This window comes from Nicotiana sylvestris, chromosome 2 (genome assembly GCF_000393655.2).
Source record: "Nicotiana sylvestris chromosome 2, ASM39365v2, whole genome shotgun sequence".
In the NCBI taxonomy this organism is placed as follows: Eukaryota; Viridiplantae; Streptophyta; class Magnoliopsida; order Solanales; family Solanaceae; genus Nicotiana; species Nicotiana sylvestris.
The window spans coordinates 180,366,504-180,385,931 of NC_091058.1; the positions used below are offsets into that span (position 1 = coordinate 180,366,504).

Sequence of the window (19,428 nt, forward strand, 5' to 3'; positions counted from 1 at the left end):
ATATGAACTTCAAATAATAAATTATCACTTCAACATAAATCTCATTTATTGGTATCATGTACCGTAAGAGCAGAAATAACGTAAAAGATCTGAAGTGACCATGAATTCTCATTTGAATTAGAGCAATAGCAAAGACTCTATTTTCATTCACTTGTATCAATAGTTCTAGTACAAAGAATCAGACTCAGAATACAAATCCACAAAATTGATACTCTTCAATCAACCTAAACTCATTAATATTTAGTAAAACCTTTCTAACCATTACAGCATATAAGCAGAAAACAAAGTACTGATTCTAAATAAGCTAATACCACAAAGAAGTATCTTGTTTCTTTATAACATTTGTAGACATGTGATTTTTGACCCTCTTTTATATTTTAGCACGTAAATATTTAGTTTAGGCCTAATATCTTTATTTTAACTAATTTTGACTCTTTTACTTTATTTCGTCACAAAAAATGAAAATTACAAAAAATTGTTTCATTAATGTTTTGTAGTCATTTTTAATCTTTAAAAAATACCAAAAATAGTTTTGTTCTTACGGTCAGTCTTATCTTAATAGTTATTTTACTTAAGTAAGATTAATTAATAAATGAGATCGTATTTTTAATCTCGTTTGTGGGAAAAGAATAAAATTTGGGCTCAAGCAACCCATTTTTAGGCCTAATTTTTAGATAGCCATAATTTTCAAGCCCATAATTCCTTGTCGCATACCCCTTGACCTAAAAAGCCCTTCTTTCCTTTAATAAAACCTAGACTCTAGACCCCTATATATGGACACAAGACTAACGATGAAAAGAAAAAAAAGGAATAGACCTAGAGGACCAAAGATAAGATTGAAAAAGAAAACCTAAACTTTAGGAGCTATACACACCTATGGACCAAAAAAGCTGAGGCAGCACCGTTTTCATCAAAGAATCGGACCTACCCCTTGACCTCGTCTTCTCCATTTCCCACGCCCCAAACGACCCTTCACTCCTCCTCTCACCACCAGGGGTGGGCATAAAATCCGAAAAATCGAATTCCGAACCGACCAAATTAATTTGATATTTCGGTTTCGATTTTTTCGGTATTTCGGTCTAATTCGGTACTGGATTTTCGGTATTTCGGTTCGGTTTTCGGTATTATAATTTTACAATTTTGGTAAACCGAAATACCGAAAATTTGGTGAACCTATATAATATATATGACTATATCTAAGTTCTAAGCCCAATTACCTATTTAATAGCCCATGCCCCATAGTCCCATACCGTCCCGGCGTCCCACCCACGCCCAGCTCCCCCAACTCCCAAGCCCAATCCCAATCAATTACCTAAGTCAGTTAATACCCAAGACCCAAGTCAAGAATCAAATTAGGCATTCTCATCAAAGTAGGGCATTAGCCATTAGGGCTTACTGCTTAGGAAAGATATCATCGAGAAGAAGAAGACGAGAATCGACTGCGAGTCTAGGATATCAGTCTGCGAGTCTAGACGAGAATCGACTGCTTAGGATATCAGTCTACGAGTTACGACTTACGAGTTACGACCAGTCGACAGTCGAGCTCGAGTCTCATCTCATCTTCACCGGTTAACTTCACTACTTTTGTAAGTTTTGTAAGTCTCATCTCATCTCATTCTCATCCCAGTACTCGACTACTCTCTGAGGTTTTTTCTGAGTTTTTATATTTTTAAGTTTTGAACTTTTTGAGTTCAGAGTTCAGACGCATAAATTTTTTAATTTCTGATTTTCTGCATCAAACTAATTTAGGGTTATAGCCGGCGATTTCCAACTCGATTCGATTCCTCACTCCTCACAAATTCCGGGCAAACGAAGTGTCGAAGACGCTGCTGTCCTGTTCCAGTGTTCCGAGCTCGATTCAATTTCAATTTCAAAGGTATGTTTCGCTTTCTTTTGGTTGTACTGCTGATTGAATGAACTGCTGTTCCGAGCTTTTCCCTTTAGTAGGAAAATATCATCTGTATCACGTTCATGCTGTTTAATTCATTTGCTTGTATAATAACAGTTGTGAGTACACGACTATGTGTTAGGCTTACCATATGATTACTTTGTTTAGGTCTGATTTTTAGAACTTTCCTTGCATTTTTCTTGTGATAGACACTTTAGGATGATGACAGTTGAGTGAATTCACTGTTAGTCTTCTTTGTTGTGACATTCTTATGGTTGCTGGTTTGGAAAGATTTAAATAATTGTGGAGTGTGGACTTGTCACTTGAGTAGTAATGGCCATGGTTTTTTATTTATTTATAGATGGCTAGAAAAGGATATTGTTAATGGCTTCTTTAGCCTTTTTAGCTTTTGCTTAGCTGCAGTTACATTAGACTGCTGCTGCATCTGTTGGAAAGATATTGTTAATTCGTTATAGCAGAAACATGGTAGTTTAAGCTACTTATAGCTAGTTTGAAATAACTAAAATCTAAAAGTGCACTCTCATATTTACATTCTCTCAGCATTACTGATAGCAAGGTAGTTAATTTGTTGATTTTTAATTTATGTTTATATTTGTTTAATTTTGTATAGATGGAAGATACAAGTAAAGTAAGTGATGTTGGTTCTAGTGAAAGTTTACCTATTACGGTAGATAGTAACACCAACACCATTGATACTCAAGATTCCAAGAAAAGGAAAGCAATGCAACCTAGGTCCGACGTTTGGAACCATTTTGATAAATTTGAGGTTAATGGGGTTGGGAAAGCACGGTGTCGATATTGTAAACAAGCTTATGCTGCTAATTCATCTAAGAATGGAACAACAGGATTGAAGAATCATTTGCTTAGATGCAAAGAATACCCACTTAAAATTGCAGAAGATAATAGTCAAACAAAGATAAATTTTCAATCTTGCCAAAATGATGAAGGATCAATTTGGAAATTTGATCAAAAAGTGGTTAGGAGGGCCTTAATTGAGATGATAGTTACTGATGAACTACCATTTAGCTTTGTAGAAAATGAAGGCTTTATGAAGTTTATGAGAAAAACTCAACCACTATTTCGTCTTCCTTCTCGTAGAACAATAACAAGGAATTGTTATGAAGTTTACGGTGAATTGAGGCAAAATCTAAGAAGTTCTTTTAGAGAAGCACAACCAAAAATTTGCCTAACAACAGACACTTGGACTTCATTACAAAGAATAAATTATATGTGTTTGACAGCCCACTTCATTGATAGGGATTGGAAGTTGCATAAAAGAATACTTAATTTTTGCCCTATCACTAGTCATAAGGGTGAAGAGATGGCTAAAGCTATTAGGGATTGTTTGCTTGAATGGAAATTAGACAAGGTTTTCACTATTACTGTGGACAATGCTTCTTCAAATGATGTCACTGTCAAAGAATTGTCTAAACAGTTAGATATGTGGAAAACTAATATGATGAGTGGTAAACATCTTCATGTGAGATGCATGGCTCATATACTAAATCTAATTGTGCAAGATGGTTTGAAAGAACTTGATGCTTCTGTGACACGTGTTAGAAATATTGTGAGGTATGTGAGATCTTCGCCTGCAAGGACCTTAAAGTTTAAACAGTATTGTGCACATGTAAAGGTAGAATGTACCAAAACGTTGTGTTTGGATGTTCCTACCAGGTGGAATTCCACCTATTTGATGTTGGATACAGCACAACACTTTGAAAAAGACTTTGACAAGTTGCATCTTTTTGATGATGGATTTTCTGCATATCAATGTTCTCATCTTTGTGAAGATGGTGGTAATGCAGGTCCTCTTGAATCTGATGATTGGGTGAATGTGAGGAATGTGATAGAGTTTCTTGCAAGATTTCACGAGCTAACTAAAAAAGTTTCAGGTTCACGTTATGTCACTTGTAATTCTCATTTTGAGGATGTATCTGAACTTTATTGTCATTTGAAAATGTGTTTAGCTAGTGAGGATGAGCATTTGAGAAAAATGGCTCAGCAAATGCAAGAAAAGTTCAAGAAGTATTGGGGTGAGCCTGAAAAGATGAATAAAATGATTTTTATTGCTTCCGTCTTGGATCCACGTAACAAATTTGAATATGTTGAGGGAGCACTTGAAGAACTTTTTGGGGAGGAAAAGGGAAGAAAATAAATGCTGAGGTGTATGCTTATATGAATTCTTTGTTTGGAGAGTATCTAAAAAAGTATTCAACCGAATTTTGTCCTCAATCTCCATCTAGTTCTACTTCATCTAACAACACATCTAATACACCTAGTGGGAGTGTTATAAGTGCATAAAAAATAAGGACTAAACTTAGCTTGAAGAAACAAAAGGAAGACAATGGAAGTGGGGGTACTAAATCGGAGTTGGATAAATACATTAGTGAAGAACAAGAGCCTGTTAAGTTGGATTATATTTTTATTGCATTGTGTTTAAGTGTTAAGTGTTAAGTTGTGTAATGTGTTGTGTACAAATTCAATTGTGTACTGTGTTAAGTGTTAAGTTGTGTAATGTGCAGTTGGCCAGTTAATTGCAGTATTGAGTTAAGTTGGCCAGTTAAGTTGTATAATGTGCAGACTGTTGCAGACTTGCAGTTGGCCAGTTGTGTTGTGTAGTTGTGTTTGTGTATAGATTTAATTGCAGTATTGAACTGTCAAGTGTTAATTGCAGTTGGCCAGAATTGCCAAAATATAATATGTTATTCTTGTTTCAGCCATGCGCACATTGTGCAGTTGTGCACTGTTACATTGTGCAGATGTGCACATTGTGAATTGCCATGTGAAAATTTCAATTGTGCATGTGCACTGTTAGCACTTAGCATTGATTATTCATTGATTATTAAACCGAAACCGTATCGAACCAAAATAAGAAATACCGAACCGTACCAAAATATTTTGGTATGGTATTTGGTATACACAATTGATAAACCGAATACCAAAATACCGAACCGAAATTCTTACATACCGAACCGAAATACCGAACGCCCACCCCTACTCACCACAACGGCGAACTCGCCGTTACACCCAAACAACGATCCCACGTTCTGCTTCTTCTTCAACTGGAATACACGACCCTCCCCCCTAACCTGATCTTCTTCTTCACGAGGACAACACCATGAAAACCGGCGAGACTCCATGAAGACCGTCGACCTCCACACACAGTCAAAAACAAAAATGTTCTACTTTCTTCACTCCCAATCTCTGATGTTAGTTCTAAAAACGGGTTCCAATTGAACTAGTGTGTTGTACTTCTATGTCGGACGAGTTGAGATCTTTCAAGTTCTGGATTTGTGACGTTTTGTGTCGAGTTTGGCTGGAGTTAGTTCTTTGGCGAGTCCTTCTTGTGTGTCTTTGACTGTTGCTCCAGTGTCGCCATTGCTGTGGTAGTGGCATCATTTTAAATCGAGGTTGTCCGTTTGAGGTGTCCGGGCAGATTGGTGGTTCGTGGAGGTTTCGATCACAGCCCAAAATCGGATCCAGATTTCTGTTTTTTTGCTCTAAGTCCTATAAGGTCCGATTCTTGCAACGCTGCCTGAATGTTTACTGGTTGATTTGGCTTAATAGCATGCTTAATATTTGATATATGGTTCATTGCTGTGTTTTAATGGCTGCCTGGTATTGGTTTCCCCCCCCCTTTTTGTTCCTGTTGTTCAAGTTTAATACATTTGAGGTACTACCTCGTTGCTTTGTTTGGCAGAATGAGATGTTATTTTATTTGTTAATTGGCTTCATGTGCTATTTACTATATTTGATCGTTTGGTTTTCAAGTTATAGGATATACACCCTTGTGCTCTTGTGAAAGAAAAAAGAAAAGGCTGTTGAATTTTTCAATTGCTTAGTTGGAACAAATAACTCAATTTGGCTCAAAAATAAGACTTAAGAGACGGCGTGCATCGCTGGATGGTTGAATACCATTTGCCTCTATATCTTTACGTATTAGTTCAATACTCTTAGCCTTATATTTCATGTCAACATAATTTTAGAAAAAAAATAATAGTTATGATTTTCAAACTAAATTGAGGTGTGTCATCCATAATTGAATCACTCATGGCCCTCACATAATTTTATAACTTAGATACTAAAAAGGGAATGTTCGTAGTTGCTTTAGGCGCATTAATTATATAACTATCATGGCTACTACTAAAATTCGAGTGTATATTTCATTTGATCCGGTTCTAATTTCCAACAAGGTTAAATAGAACGTGTCGTAAACCGCAAGTGTATTTCATGTAGCGTGGCTTGCGATGCATTTTAAATAACCTTGAATTAATTCTTTGAACAAATAAAAGCGGTGATAAAGTTAAAAATGCACATATGTTTAAAACGTGTAAAAAAAAAAGATAATTAAGCCAATAATAATAGTTGAGCGACCGTGCTAAAACCACAGAACCCGAGAATGCCTAACACCTTCTCCTGGGTTAACAGAATTTCTTACCCGAACAAAAAGTTTGACTCTATTTCAGCCATTTTTGTTCTAATCGTGAGTGGGTGAGCCTTCATCTTCGTGTGAGTGTCATAGTGAGTGTGTTTTCCAATGAGAATTGAGGAAGAAGGCTCGTGAGAGAAGGGGAAGTTCGTCGATCTGGGGAGCTCAAAAGAAGGGAAAAAGCTGCGTTGCTGCTCTGTGTTAGGTTTTGAGAAAATGAAGAAAAAAAGAAGAAGGGAGGGGGAGGGGTGCGCTGTTACTCTCTGTGAGAGAGAAGGGGATTTTTTTTATCTCCTCTAAGTTTTGTGATGTCTATTAGGTCTTCTCATGTGTCTATCTACAAAAATGAAAAATGGGAAGGGATTATTTAGTGAGGGTTTTAGGTGGGTGGGCTTTGGACAATCTTGAGGTTGAAGGGATTTGGGTCTTAAAAATTAATTGGGCCATTTTAGGAATTGACCCAATTTTTAAAGAAACAAGACCAAAATATATTCTTCCTATTTTTTTCTTTATTTTTTTCTTTTTTATTTTCTTTAATTAATTAAAATACTAAATCAATCTATTTTTGTAGAAATTAAAATTCTTTATCTATTTTTAACTTTAAAATAACTAATTAACTTAAAACTAAAGAAAAAATACTAATTTTAAAAGCTAAAATCTAAATATGTAAAATTGATTATTTTTTTTGTGATTTTTTGCTTAATAAAATTAATTCCTACATGCAAATGGAACCTAAGATATCATGAAATTAAAATGTGATAAATTTTATGAATTTTCTATGATTTTAAAAACATTAAACATGCATGAAATGCAACTAAATAAAGAAAAACTCCTAAAAATCAATTAAAATTATTTTTGGTCTATCTTTTAGGAGTTATTTTTATGTAGGGTAAAATTAGATGCTCATAGCTGCCCCTCTTTGCTCGAAAACATGAAGAGTTTTCGGGCAAAGATAAGGTGAGTAATTACGAGTAATTTTTGTCCGTTTGATACTCCATTTGGAAGCATTCTAAAAAAGTTTGACCGAACCTTGCTTCAGAGGTTGCCTACATATCCTTGGCTATAAAGGAATCAGATAAGTGTAGTTCTGAAAGTTTTGGTAGCTGGGACTATCGAGAAACTGTGATTTCACTGTTGTTGCTGCTGTTTCTGCTGTTTCTACTTGCTCGTCCTTATTACACCAAAATGAAAGATGAAAAGCTAAACTAGCTAAGCCTATCAACTATGAGTTACAAGATTCCTATCTATAAACCTTATAAAGCTTGATCTTGAGTCTTGACTGGTTCTTCCTACAGACTCTGATCTGAATCTTGATGCTCGTTAGCTGCAATCGTTGGTTCATTCTTCTTCAGCTTTTCGGATTAAGGTGGGACATGCAAAACTTGTGACTTCAATCATATCTTGAGCACTCCGCATCTTTTCTCTGCTTTTACACTTAGAGTTCACTTCTTTTCTTGTTTTTCTTTTCTTTTATTTGAATCGAGATTTCTTCTTTTGATCGCCTCAAAACTTGTACCTCAAGGTAAAAACCTGCTTAGGCACCAAAACAAACAAACGAACGAAATTTTCTGCCCCAGGTTTCACTAGAAAAATTTCGTGATTTATTGTAACAAAAATCTAAACTACTTCTTTATTGAAAGCAATAAAATCAGGATTGTGTATCCTTGGGAGAAAAGAGATTAGGGAGTGGAGCCCTATATCTAAAATGAAATCAAATGGGGATCGGAGATCCTAAGTTGGAAAGATTACCAGGTTATGCTGGCATCAACTAAGGAATGGGACCCTGTGCCGGAAAAGATTACCGGGTTATGCTAGCAGAGCTAAAAGGTGGGACCCTATGTTGGAAAAGATTACCAAGTTATGCTGGCAAAATCATCGAGTTATGCCGAAAAAGTCCTCGGGTTATGCCGGGATAGTCATCGGGTTATGTTGAAAAAGGTCCTCGGGTTATGCCGGGGAAGTCATCGGGTTATGCCGGAAAGGTCCTCGGGTTATGCCGGGGAAGTCATCGGATTATGCCGGAAAGGTCCCCGGGTTATGCCGGAAAGGTCCTCCGGTTATGCTGGGGAAGTCATCGGGTTATGCCGGAAAGGTCCTAGGGTTATGTCGGGGAAGTCGTCGGGTTATGCTGGAAAGGTCCTCAGGTTATGCCGGAAAAATTATCGAGTTATGCTGGAAAGGTCCTCGGTTTATGCCGGGGAAGCTCTCGGGTTATGCCGGAAATAACTAGGGAGTGGGACCATATGTTGGAAAAAATTACCAGGTTATGCTAGCATCGACTAGGGAATGAGACTCTATGTTGGAAAAGACGTAGCTAGAGACTGGAAACCCTATGCTATCATGATTTTGAATTTTTCTTCTTTTTCTTTTCATTTCATTTTTGGCATTTTTTTAAGAAAATAAATAAAATGCAGGAAAGAATTTGGAGGAGACTTCCCTTTTGAATTGATTATTGCTGTAGAGTTGTTTCTAGCCCTTGCACAATTTCTTTTTGGTTGCACCTGCTTCTTGTAAGGTTGCTTTTGGATTGCACCTATTTCCTGTCTTTCAAACAAAGAACAATTTGTCAGTTTGAAATGGTGGTTGATTTTGTGGCCTTGAGCGCTTCAGTCACTTGATTTCGGCCTGACTTCTTTGATGAAGATTTCAACTGCAACTGCTTGTTCCTTGAAGACGGATTTCATTTCTGACCCTGGAGAACCTCTAGCTTTTCCCGACTTTGCCATGACAGTTGTTCATGTGGAACTCAAACCTTTCGACTTTATTTTGCCTTTGTAGGCCTTTCACTTCTGACTCTTCGGAGCATTGGCGAACTTTTTGGCTCCTCAAACTTGCTGCAACGGCTAATCGCGTGGGACTTAACCTTTTTCAACTTTATTTCACCTTCGTAGGCCTTTCATTTCTAGCTTCTTTCTTCCTACTTTAGTTTCAGAGCATTTGGGATACCTTGATTTTTCAATCCTTGCCGAGATGGTTAGCCACGTGGGTCTCAACCTTTTCAACTTCATTTGCCTTTATATACACTTCAATTTGATTTTCTCCTTCCAAGAGTTTTCAATTTCAAAACATCAGCCGTTATGGCCGGTCGACGTCGACTTGATCCCCCTGACGAGGCTGGGTGCCTTTTTGCATATTAGCTTGTATCAAATGAGAACCCTGTAAATCAGTCTTACCATCCTTTCTTTGTCTTAGTTTCGCAAGAGAGTTAGACCGAAAGGGATTCAAAGAAAACAAACAATGGAATGGAGAATGAGTTTAAAACAAGAAGTATCCCTTTCGGGGAAAGGAAAGAAGGACTTATCTGGAGTACATGCGGACTTAAATGAACATGACATGCCTTTTGGACTGGATGCCTGATCTGCATAAACCGTCCGACTCTCAGAAATTCATCACAACTTTTGCCTCAAAATCGAAAAACCTTGTCAGGACTCTGTCGGTACCGATGGTTGTAAGGGATCCCTTTTTCGATCAGTGGCACCCTTTGCGGGTTTTCACCAACTGACCTCTCTCATTTTCAATTTCTCTGCTTACCATCGCCCTATGGTGACCGTATGATTTTTCACCAATAAGACTCTCTTATTTTATTTCTCTCATTTGATTGTATCTGATCCAAGGAACCATATCCTCCAATTTTGAACATCTTTACCGATTGATCGGAAGGGCTTGAACAAGATTTGGGGTAAAAAGGGTTTGGATTGGATTACAACTTTGGAACCTTTAAGTCGAACCATCGCCGAACCATTATAACTTCTGCCCCAGTTTCAACTTTTGGGGAACTTTGGATTTTTATTTTGGTGTGACTGAACCCTAGAGAGGATGCCTACGTATCCTTTCGGAATCAAGTCAAACATAGTTCAGGAAACTTTTGTTTTTGGGTTTCTTTTGTTTTCTCTTTCTTTTTCCTTTCCTTTTTCCTCTCTCTTTTTTTTCATCATCATTTTTTTTCATTTCATTTTCTTTTTTCCCTTTTCTTCCTCTTTTTTTTTTATGTATTTTTATTTTCTTCTCTTTTCATTTTTCATTCATCATTTTTCAATAATAACTTCCAGGTTCCAAAGAGAGTAATCAAAGAATGGGAGCTGACTCAAAGGGATTACAAAGGGTTGAATATTTGGATAGTGAGAAAGAAAGCCTTCTTCATCCCAATCGGAGAATATTAATGATATATAGAGGATCCAACATAGTACCTTTTGGTTGCATTTGCATTGACAATTATTTCAGGGACATTTCCCTCGATGTGTCCCAAGTACAACACTCTTTTGGTAGTACTCTTGTTGCAATACATGAACCTTTCCAACCCGGAACCAATTTTCCTTCAGTTATTCCAACTCTTTATTTTATTTCCTTAAACTTATCTTTATTGCGATCTAATACTTGATTCATTATTTCGAGGTCTGACAGCGTTTCAGGATCTGGGCATAAAGTCTGCAAGCATGTCATGTTATTGAAATCTGCATTTAACAGAACTAAAAAGAGAATAAGAAAAGTGAAATTAAGAAAAGAGACATTCCTGGACAATGAAATATTAATTTTATTTGTTTTTTGATTTTTTTTGATGATTTTTTTTAAAATTCAAAGATAGAAGGGTTTACATCAGAAAGTAAGATAATAAGTAGAACATCCGGATGACCCTGAGATAATCCGGACGCAGAAAGGATATCAAGACTGGTACCAAGACTCCCGTTTGATGGGGAACTTTCAGGCTTGGCGACCGTCTTTCGACTTTTCTTCTGTTTCGGCAATGACTACAATAGCCTTCAGTGCCAGATCAAATTTCCCATCTTCATAAATCATTCCGACTATTGGCCTAGTGTTGTGGGCTATCAACAAATTGTTCATCATATTAGGAGCTTCTTCATCCCGAAAAATGCTTCAATCAAGTCTTCAACTGCCCTTTTAAGGGTCCAACAGTCTTGCGTACTATGTCCTACTACCCCAGAGTGGTATTCACATCTAGCATCAGCTCGGTGCGAGGGGGACTCGGGGTTCGACCGGTTCGAGGCCACTGACTACAATAGATCTAGCTTGATTAGCTTTTGGAACAAGCTTGAATACGATTCACCAATAGGGGTGAACTGATTCTTTCTAAAAGGCTCTCTTAGGCGAGGATAGTATTGGGGATCATTTGGTTGAGGATTATATGGAGCTTGGTACGGATGGGCATTTCTAGGAGGTGGAGCTCGGTTTTGTGGATAATGTTGTGGCCACATGTAAGGTTGCGCGTCCATCACCGCATAGGGAGGCGGTGCCACGGCATAAAAATCATCTTGAAGGGGATAATAGTGTGGTGGGACCATAGGAGGCGCATATGATTGGCTGAATGACCTGCGAGCCCCCTCGAGCTTGAAACTATCATGGCTCCCTCTTCACTCCCATTTCTATTCATTAAACCCTCGGAACCATTCTGAGCAGCCTGTGATGTGGCCATAAAAGCACCATGACTCAAGATTCGACATGTTTTTAAACCGTTTTCAACCATTTCCCCAATTTTGATAGCCTCAGCGAACGGCTTATCCATAGCGGACATCATGTTTTGGAAGTAGTCTGCCTCTTGGGCCTGTAGAAAGACAGTGACCATTTCAATTTCGTCCATTGGAGGCTTTACCCTGGCAGCTTGCTCACGCCATTTGACAGCATAAAGATAGGAAATCGCACGTTTGGATATAATGCACCTAAACAGTTAAACGTTTCTACCATGTGTTTGAACGGTTGCATGTTTCATCCCGACCTTAACTAACCCTTTTCACTCTGTACCTCTTTTCTTCATTTCTGCCTCTCTTTAATCACTCTTGATTTTTTCATCTCATTTTTGCCGCTCTTTTATTTTTGGCACTCTCTTTTTTTCTTTTTGTTTGTCACTCTTTTATTTTTAGTCCCTCCCTTTTTTTCTTTTTGTTTTTGTTTTGTCGCTCTTTTCTTTCTTTTTCACTCAATTTTTTCTTTCTCTCTTTTTATTCAAATTATTTTTCACTCAGTTTTATTTTATAGCTATGATCGAATCCGATGGGAATTACCTATGTATCATGACGCCGCATGAATCAGATCTTGCGTAGTTCGGAAAGATCAAGAATAGAGTAAATAAGCTCACTCTCTTTTTGCTTAGTTTTTATACAACTCAGACCATGAAAGCTTTTTAGAAAAAGAAAAACATATTTTTTTCTATTTCGTATTTTTTTTGAATTTTTGAAAGAAAGGCTTTATAGGAAGAAATAATTTTTATTTTTGGATTTTTGTTTTGATTCTTGTTTGAAATGTTTGAAAGAAAGACTTCTAAAGAAGAAAGAACTTTTTTTTTTTGGATTTTTAATTTATTTATTCTTTGAATTTTGGGAAAAAGACTTCTTAAAAAGGTAGAATAATAATTTTTTTTTGGATTTTGATTTGACTTGTAGATTTTCGAAAGAAGGAATTTGAAGAAAACATTTCGGATTTCTGAGTTTCTCTTCTTTTTTAATTTACGAAAATACTTTTAAAGAAAAACGAAAATATTTTTGGACTTTTATTTCTCAAATTTTTATGACATTTACAAAAGAAAGACTTCTAAATAAGAAAAGAATATTTTTTGGATTTTTATTTCTAATTTTTTTTGAATTTTTGAGAAAAATACTTCAAAATAAAGGAAACCCGTATTTTGGATTTGATTGATTTTTTTATATTTCTTTTTTCTTTTACATATGAAAGACTTTAGAAAGAACAAAACTCTTTTTTTTTGAATTTTCTAAGGAAATGCTTCTAAAGAAGGAATTAAAGGAAAATATTTTTGAATTTTTAAAAAAATTGGGGTCGGAACCGATGAGGTTTGCCTACGTATCTCACATCCGGTGAGAATCAGACCCGCGTAGTTCGGTCAGTTTTGACGGAACAGGGAAACATGTCACTTGAAGATTTTGGGCTCATTTTGAAATAACCTTATCTTTTTCTTTTTTCCTTTTTTTTTTTTCCAGAATTTCAGTAGAGTTTCGGAATTTTTCAAATACCTACCTCTCACTCTTGTTTTTGATTTTTTTTCTTTTTTTTTTTTGATTTTCTTTCCCTATTCTAGAAGCCGGTCAACATGCAAGCCGAAACAAACAGATGCGCAAGTAGCACGTAAGATGCATCAGGATGGTCTTTTTAATTTGGGTACACCTGTCCTAAACGGACTCAACCCCTGTGTTGAGTCCCTAAAGTCAAATGCACGTGATGCAAACAAACGTACCTACTAGGGATCTGTCATGAGGTTATGTTATTCTAGGTTTAAAAACCTAGGTGTATTGTTCTAAACCTGTCTTACCCTAGCGGACAACTCGAGCCGGGGGAGGGGGGGAGGGGAGCAGCGTACTGGTAACCAAAAGATCATCCGGTTTTACAACTTGTCCGAACCTCGTTCCTAAATTGGGATACGATACTAACAGAAAAGAAGTCACGCCAACATGCACTTCCTAGAAGATTAGAAGAGAAGGGTTTCGCAACAATTTATATATAGTTCAAATAATATCAAAGCGGTAAAAAAGGGCATTTAGCACATTAGGCCCAAGCATGTAATAAAAATCAGATAATAAATAAAAGCCAAATATAACAATTATTCTAAGCTCAAATTCTTGAACCCTGAACCAGAGATTTTGGGTTTTTATCCCCAACAGAGTCGTCAGAGCTGTCACACCTTTCTTTTACCACTCGAGAGGGGATATAAGGGAGTTTTTCCAATTAAAGTGACATTAATCGAAATGAGATTATTTTTATTTAATTTTAAGAGTCGCTACTTGGAATAATTATTACGGTGTCCCAAGTCTCCGGTTTATTTTAAATCCCAAATCGAGGAGAATTTTGACTTTATTTAAAAGTCTGCGAAACCAGAAATTCTAGGTAAGGAATTCTGTTAACCCGGAAAAAGGTGTTAGGCATTTTCGAGTTTCGTGGTTCGAGCATGGTCGCTTAACTATTAATAATTGGCCTAATTATCTGATTAATTACACGTTTCAAACATATTGTGCATTTTTAACTTTATAACCGCTTTTTATTATTTTAAACTGCTTTTAGGATTTATGGAATTATTTCTTGAACAAGTTACGATTGTCGTACACTGGCCGTTTTGGAACACATTGCAAACAACGCTACATGAAATGCACCCGCGATTTGCGACATGTTTATTTTATTATTATTCAAAGTAGTTATGGTCAGGTCACATGAAATACACACCCGAATTTGGGAATTATGTATCATAATTATGCCACGGGAACCGTACCCACAGTCACAATGATTTAAAATTAATCGCGCCTAAAGCAAGCTACAATGTTCATGATTTAACCGTTTCTTCCTAAAACTACTTTTAGATTATTGCAAGGACACGCAGTTATGGAGTTCATTTTTTAGTTGAACGTCAGTGAAAAGTAGACTAAGAATGAAGATAATCAGTTTCCTAGATTACTTATTAATGTTCACGAAATAAGTCCCAATGGACTTCAAAGCCTTGGCCTAACATCGTAACATTAGTCTGTTTATCCCAAATTAATCACCAATGACAGAACTATCCAATTACAGCTTTCACATATCCAAATGAAATTAAGCAACTGAGTATTCAATAATCCACCAAACGATTTCATGCTAGCCATAACTAGAACTGTTCCGTCGACTACAATAACGATGAAAACAATTAATACTAATCTTCACAGATAAGATACAGGAGAAGTCATAAACTATTTTAGGCAGAATTGTATTGAAATCTAAATTCAGAAAAAAAAATTAACATCGGAAAAGCTTGATATGAACTTCAAATAATAAATTGCCACAACCCCGATTCGTCCTCCGTGAACCATCGTAACGGCAACTAGTTTCTATGACTAAGTAAGCCTAACAATGCGGAAAATAAACAAAAATTTGCGGAAGAAATAATTAAAACCGAAATAGTAAATAAAACAGTGTTTAAGGTGCCGCTCGGCACATACAATAACAACTCTCGAAACTAACAATATTTTCCAAAACTCGGAATCTCATGAAACACAAGCTTTTGAATGTCTATAGTGTCTAACTCCAGAATATCTAACAAAAAAAAAAAGAAATACAGAAGGGCTAATACTTAAAAGGAGAGTAGAAAGGGACTCTTCGGTCTGCGGACGGAGAAGATATACCTCGGAGTCTCTACAAGCGCCTCGTCTCAAGTGTGATAAGTCTGACTGGAAGTACCTGGATTTGCACATGAAAAACATGCGCAGAAAAGGCATGAGTACACCACAACGGTACTTAGTAAGTGTCAAGCCTAACCTCGGTCGGGTAGTGACGAGGAAGGTCAGAGCCCTACTGAGGTTAAATAAAATATAAGGTTCAACAGTGTAAAACAAAATAGTATAAGTAAGTGCAACAGTAAAAGTAACACAGGATATAAAGGACAACAACAACTACTACATAGGCAAAGTAAACACAAAAAGAAATACAGCTCAGCACAAAGATAACAATCGGGGATCTCCCAGGATACTGTCCTGTAGTTTCAAATATAAATATTCAGTGGATCTCCCGGGATACCATCCCGTGATCCAACTCATAATGCAAGGGAATCTCCCGGAATACTGATCCATAGTCCCAAATGTAAATACTCAGTACAGGGAAAATCTACCGAGTGCAGTCCCGTAGTTCCAATGTAAATGTGCAGGGGGATCTCCCGGAATACCGTTCTGTAGTCCCAAAATAAACATACATGGGAATCACCCGGGATACTATCCCGTAGTCTCAAAGTAAATACACAGCAACAATAAGAAGAGTACACAGTTCAATTCAAGTTCCATACTAAGGTAAAATAGGTATTTCTAACCGAGCATGTTGCACGTAATACAAATAAGGCAATTAAGTCAATTAGACATGCTTTCCTAAGCTAACAACAAGCTTAAATTGCAAGTAGTATAAACAGGAAGAGAAACATACAAGTAATTACTTTAATGAAAACCGGATTTTCAACAATTAGCATAAGTACGCACTCGTCACCTCACGTATAAGGCATTTCAATTATCAATAATACCAAATCCTAAGAGGAGTTTCCCCCACACAAGGTTAGGCAAGCCACTTACCTCGAACCGGCTCAAGTAACTGATTCTACAAATAAATTCTAAGCTAATACGCAAAATTAGGTAAAATGACAAAAACGCCCACAGGTCCACGACTCGAAATCGGGTAAAATTTACATTTTCGGAATCCTCGTACTCTCACGAGTTTATACATATCAAAAACACTGAAATCGGAGTTCAATTGACCCCTCAAATACCCATTTTAAGGTCTCTTAATCTTAAGCCCTAATTACCCATTTTGCACTAATCTTTTCCTAAATTTTCACCACTAATTAGACTTTTAATCACATATAAACGAGTTATGAAGTCAAGAATATTACCTCCAAGTGATTCCCCTTTGGTTTCCTCAAAAATCTCCCTCAAAAGCTTCAATCCCGTTTAAAAATGGTAGAAAAATGAAGAAGGGTCGCGGATTGGCTATTTAAATACTGCCCAAGTATTTGTATATCGCGATCACATAAAATGAGGTGCGATCGCGAAGAGGAAAATCTGATGGCTCCTGAACTGGGCTATGCGAATGCATGATAAAGCCAGCGAACGCGGAAGAGGGAAAGGCAGGCTTACGCGTTCTCGGAAAGGACAATGCGAACACGTAGAGTAAATGGTCACAGTACCACCCCACTCCTAGTTCTACTACGCGAACGCGAACAGAGGGATGCGAACGCGAAGGAGGAGGGGGCAGACTTCTGCGATCGCAAGCCAAAACATGCGAACGCGAAGAACAATTAAATCATCCTCCGAAATTACACTATGCGAACGCGGAGGGAAAGACGTGTACGCGATTAAGGAAACCACATACCAGCATTTCAGCAATTCCAACAAGTTCCAAAATGACCCGTTGAGCATCCGAAATACACCCAAGGTCCCCGGGACCTCAACCAAACATTCCAACCAATCCTAAAACATCATTTAAACTTGTTCCAATCTTCAGAATGCTCAAAACAACATCAAAACACTAATTTTACATCAGATTCAAGCCTAAGAATTCCAAAAACTCTTAAATTATGCTTTCGATCAAAAGGTCTATCAAACCTCGTCTGAATGACCTGAAATTTTGCACACATGTCACATTCAACACTACGGAGCTACTCCAACTTTTGGAATTCCATTACGACCCCGATATCAAAATCTCACTATCGAACCGGAAACTTCAAAAATTCAACTTTCGACATTTCAAGCCTAAATTAGCTACGGACCTCCAAAACATAACCCGGACACGCCCCTAAGCCCGGAATCACTCAACAGAGCTAACAGAACCAACGAAATTCCATTCCGAGGTCGTCTTCATACTGCTCCGACTACGATCCAATTTCTAAAACTTAAACTCTCATTTAGGGACTAAGTGTCCCAAAACTCTCCAAAACTCAAAGTCAAGCATCCCGGCAAATCAAAATAGCAGAAATAAACACGGGAAAAGCAGTTAATAGGGGATCGGGGTGTTAATTCTTAAAACGACCGGGCGGATCGTTACATAAATTATCACTAGTAATGTCAACATAAGTCTCATTTATTGGTATCATGTACTGTAAGAGCAGAAGTTACGTAAAAGATCTGGGTACAATACTGAAGTGACCATGAATTCTCATTTGAATTAGAGCAATAGCAAAGACTCTGTTTTCATTCACTTGTATCAATAGTTCTAGTACAAAGAATCAGACTCAGAGTACAAATCCACAAGATTGATACTCTTCAATCAACCCCTAAACTCATTAGTATTTAGTAAAACCTTTCTAACCATTATAGCATATAAATAGAAAACAAAGTACTGATTCTAAATAAGCTAATACCACAAAGAAGTATCTTGTTTCTTTATAACATTCATTCAAAACAACTGAAGTCAAGCTCATATATAATTCCTAAAAAAATGGATTCTTTCAAACGCCAATATTCAAACTAAAATCTCTTAAGGTAAAGCTGAAACATATCACATCCAAAAGAGAAGGAAAAGAAACTTACGTCAAGTTAACGAAGAGCACAAAAACAATGAAGAAGCAACAGCCGCAGTCTCAACAAGCACGCGGCAAAAATCCAGATTTTTCTTTATCTTAAACTTTTGAACTTTGTGATTTCTCGCAGCTCGATTACCTCAAAAATCCAAAAACTGACATGTATATGAACTGATGTTTGACAGAGAACAAGAGCTTTCTAATTTCGTTTTTTGATCGATTTTCCTCTTCTTCTTTTCAATGATTTTTTAGAGCTTCATTTCTGTATTTTTTTCGGCTTTGTTTCAGCCATTTTTTTCAAATCATGAGTGGGTGAGCCTTCATCTTTGTGTGAGTATCATAGTGAGTGTGTTTTCCGATGAGAATCGAGGAAGAAGGCTCGTGAGAGAAGGGGAAGTTCATCGATCTGAGGGAGTGAAAAAGAAGGGAAAAAGCTGCGCTGCTGCTCTGTTTTTTAGCTGAAGGGGGAGGGTTCTGTGTTAGGTTTTGAGAAAATGAAGAAAAAAAGAAGAAGGGAGGGGTGCGCCATTACTCTCCGTGAGAGAGAAGAGGATTTCTTTTATCTCCTCTAAGTTCTCTGATGTCTATTAGGTCTTCTCATGGGTCTATCACTAAAAATGAAAAATGGGAAGGGATTATTCAGTGAGGGTTTTAGGTGGGTGGGCTTTGGACAATCTTGGGCTTAAGGGATTTGGGTCTTAAAAATTAATTGGGTCATTTTAGGAATTGACCCAATTTTAAAAGAAGCAAGACTAAAATATATTTTTCCTATTTTCCTTTTCTTTATTTTTTTCACTTTTATTTTTTTTAATTAATTAAAATCCTAAATCAATCTATTTTTGTAGAAATTAAAATTATTTATCTATTTTTAACTTTAAAACAACTAATTAACTTAAAACTAAAGAAAAATGCTAATTTTAATGGCTAAAATCTAAATATGTAAAAATGACCATTTTTTGTGATGTTTTGCTTAATAAAATTAATTCCTACATTCAAATTCAACCTAAGATGGCATGAAATTTAAACGTGTTAAATTTATGATTTTTCCATGATTTTAAAAACATTAAACATGCATGAAATGCAACTAAATAAAGAAAAATTCCTAAAAAC

At 36.7% G+C, this 19,428-nt stretch overlaps 2 long non-coding RNA genes across 2 annotated transcripts; one reads left to right on the top strand and one right to left on the bottom strand.

Moving 5' to 3' along the window:
* The first annotated feature begins 1,777 nt into the window (after positions 1-1,777).
* LOC104224751 (uncharacterized) lies at positions 1,778-2,848 on the top strand. Its single transcript, XR_011405161.1, has 2 exons — positions 1,778-1,876; positions 2,520-2,848. It is a non-coding gene; the product is annotated as an uncharacterized lncRNA (long non-coding RNA).
* A 12,358-nt stretch (positions 2,849-15,206) lies between these two features.
* LOC138886549 (uncharacterized) lies at positions 15,207-18,900 on the bottom strand. The gene is made up of 2 exons (XR_011405555.1): positions 18,329-18,900; positions 15,207-15,500 (listed from the first exon to the last, which is right to left on the bottom strand). It is a non-coding gene; the product is annotated as an uncharacterized lncRNA (long non-coding RNA).
* Between the last annotated feature and the right edge of the window lie 528 nt (positions 18,901-19,428).